Source organism: Lactuca virosa, chromosome 7 (assembly GCF_052849685.1).
Source record: "Lactuca virosa cultivar CGN04683 chromosome 7, Lactuca_virosa_CGN04683_v6, whole genome shotgun sequence".
NCBI classification, from domain to species: Eukaryota; Viridiplantae; Streptophyta; class Magnoliopsida; order Asterales; family Asteraceae; genus Lactuca; species Lactuca virosa.
This window is the reverse complement of record NC_136432.1, coordinates 180,368,770-180,372,458: the sequence shown is the minus strand read 5'-3', so window position 1 is coordinate 180,372,458 and position 3,689 is coordinate 180,368,770. Positions and strand designations below refer to the sequence as shown.

General features: G+C 32.3%; 1 long non-coding RNA gene across 1 annotated transcript; it reads right to left on the bottom strand.

The window, feature by feature from the left end:
* Positions 1–702: 702 nt before the first annotated feature.
* LOC145125994 (uncharacterized) lies at positions 703–1,723 on the bottom strand. The gene is made up of 3 exons (XR_013716260.1): positions 1,693–1,723; positions 1,424–1,513; positions 703–933 (listed from the first exon to the last, which is right to left on the bottom strand). It is a non-coding gene; the product is annotated as an uncharacterized LOC145125994 (long non-coding RNA).
* Between the last annotated feature and the right edge of the window lie 1,966 nt (positions 1,724–3,689).

Sequence of the window (3,689 nt, the reverse complement as noted above, 5' to 3'; positions counted from 1 at the left end):
GGTTAGAAAAAGAACCTCGTGCTTGTTATTCGACACTTACCAATTTTTTGAAAAGCGCTAAATTTATGAAAAGATCAGTTGACCCCACTTTATTTCCTAAGAAAGTAGGGGATCAGCTAATGTTTGTTCAAATTTATGTCGATGACATTATATTTGGTTCTACTGACCCTAAGTTGTCCACTACAAGAAAAACGCGATTTTGCTAGGGAAGAAATCCGTTGTAAAAAGATGAAATTCCGTTGCAAAAGACGAATAGCTACGGAATTTGCAACGACCGATTTCCGTCCCAAAAAACCCCGTAGCGAGGTTTTGCTAAGGAAACAATCATTCCGTCACAAATGTGATAAGGGAATGAAATCCGTTGTAAATGGTATTCCGTCGTGTATTCCGTAGTAGGATTCCGTTGTGAATTACGTGGTAATTCTTCCGTCACAAATTCCGTTGTAGTAGATCCGTAGCAAATTCCATGGTGATGAATCTCTAGCAAAATCCGTTGTGATAAATCCCTAGCAAAATCCGTAATGATGAATCCCTGGTAAAAATTGTGGTGACGAATCCCTAGTAAAATCTGTAGTGATATATATATATATATATATATATATATATATATATATATATATATATATATATATATATATATATATATATATATATATATATATATATATATCAATTCAATAAAGAAATTCCAAGGTTGGAAACTACAACAATGTCACCTAACCGTTACTAAAAAATACAAAAATCATCCCAGAAGTCGTTACCCTTCAATCTTGTATTTTTTGCATGCATCTTCAATGTTCATTGTTCCATGTTCATTGATTTCTAAAACAGAGAAAATCATGATAGGTTTCTTTTTCGAATTTCATAAACAGTTTCTTCAAGAAGTAACCGGTGAATCCTAGTCCTCTTTCAGTCGTCAATCACAGCAACAATCTGCAAAAACACATAAAACATTAAAAAAAAGAAAAAAAGAAAAAGAAAAGTATACACAAGGTTGACCATATTGGCTAGGCACACATATCATGAATCAACATCAAACTGTTAGTTATTGGATAACAACCAACTTTATGGGAAATAGGAAATAAATAAGAGCAAATTTCAGGAAATATCAACCAACTTTTCTGTTTTATACGAATAAAGACAATGTATTTTTTTACTTATAAGTGTGACATACTTGCATTAGTTTTCAGGTAAATAGGTAATTGGCTAATAGCAATATGTAACTCTTAATAGCAACATACATAACTCTTTTTACTGACGAATAGTAATATGTAAATGTGACCTCAATACGTATGTCCATTACTTAAGTTTTGAAAACAGCCTAGGTGCAACCTACATTATCTCAATATTAAAAAAGTATGAATAAAAATTAAGATAAACACATATTTAATATATTGATTAAATTAAATATTAATAAACTTACACATTTGTCTACACACTGCCAATAATAAAAGTATTGCCCAGTGTAATGTTTGTCGCCAGTTTCATCTACTTGAACCCTTTTCACACATCCCTGAAAATTATAACCTATATTAGAAATAAATTATTGTTTTTAAAAAATGCCAAAAACTGAAACAAAAATACTAACAACAATTATAATTACCAACTACCTGATGTGGCATAGCATTTATATAATAACAACATACTTCCTTTTATTTGTTTATAATAACAGCAATTACAATTACCAACTACCTGATGTGGCCGAGCTCTGAGTTGAGAGACATTCAACAGAGATAAAATGGTTGCATGTTCCAATTATAATAGTGCTTCCAATTTATATTAAGGATGAAATCGAGTCAAATTGGTAGACCAAGAAAGCTGCATATAAACCCCTAAAAAGGTGAGAAAGTGAAAATAACTGCATGTAACCTAAGGCTTCTTTAATCCAAATTCGCCTGTACACAAATCTTCTTAACTTTGTCATTTTTAAGGAACAATTTAGTTTATTTCATTACTATCGGAGAACTAAACTAGTTCAATCAAGATAGGACTAGGCTAAGAACATTGTTCTATCAAATGACCATGATACCGATAAAAAATTCCATGTGTAACAAAAATATATAAGAAATAAAAACACTAGAAAATATGGAATTAGTAAAGAACGTGTTGTTGGATGAACATTACTGGAACGAAATAGGGGTGGACTTCCGACTAACAGTTAGTGGGCAAGCAATAAGTGGGCATATAACACAAACACAATACATCTTGAACCATATTGAAAATAAAATCATAGAAATTTATTTGATAAACCCAATTTTCAAATTCATGGAGAATATACAAGATACCCAAGAACCCTAATTAATCAATCAGCTTAGTTAGGGTTTTGAAATTACCTCGTGTTTTTTATTTTTTATTTTTTATTTTTTTTAAATTAGCATAAGAGAGAACTGAATAGACCTATCTAGCATCAATCTCAGTCATTGATGACCAACACCTTTGTAACTACCACATTTGACACCTCCCCCAACCGCATTTGTGTCGCCTTCCCGAACAGCCCTGCTCCTACTCTCCAACTCTCGTCGTCTTCATATATGTGATATCTCTGATTCATTCGATCGAACACACACAGTGTGTGTGCGATTCATTTCTCCTTATCGCAGACAAAACACACGCACACACACATATCTTTATCTGTTTCTCTTTGGTTTGACCTCTTTTGATCGTTCTATAGGGATAGATTTTTGGAAGCGGGGTTTTTAATTTATTTTTGGTGATTTTCGTTTACAAAGAAGGAAGGCGTAAACAAAACCTCGACGATTTTTTTTGGTACCGAGTAGGAGATTATGTTATTTGATATTTGGGTTTCTCGAAAATTCAAAATATTTTAAAAATATAGGAGGGAATATCAAAATTTATAAAAATTGATTTATCTTAAATTTAGGAAAAAATTTTAATAAATAATTTTTTTTATTATATAATTTTTATTTTATAATATTTTTTATCTTATAATTAATAACTTTTTAATATAATCATTATTTTAAAACTTAATATCTATTAATATTTATAAATTTTGAATGATAAGATAAATATTTTTATTTTTCTACTCATGGCTTGAGTTGTGAAAAATAAAAATCTAGTAACTAGTGGTGAAGTAGGCGACAATGTAGGCTTTTGGGAATAATCGCATAGGTAAGGGTTGAGGGGTATTTATGTAGGTATAATGGTGGGGGTTGGTGCGGTGGTAGGTGGCGGTAAGGTATATGTTGGGTGTGGTAAGGGTGAACATGTGGGTGCGAGTGTGAAGGAATGGTCCGGGCTTATGGTATACACCTTAATTCCTAAGCCATATACTCAGGTGTCACCCATACACCGCACACCACACCCCCACAACGACAAACCACGCATCCTAACCTATAAACCCACACATACCCCCTACCCATATGACTTAATGACAAAACCCATAAACCCTGAACCATATGACTTAATGACAAAACCCTTAAACCCAAACCCATGTGACTTAATGACATAACCCTTAAACCTTCACCTATATGAATTAATGCTATAAACCTTAAACCAAAACCAATATGACTTGATGTCATAACCCATATGACTTAATGCCTTTACCCTTAAACCTTAACCCATATGACTTAATGTCATAACCCTTAAAACCCAACACATATGGCTTAATGCCATAACCTTTAAACCCTAACCCATATGACTTAATGTTGTAATCACTAAACCCTAACTCA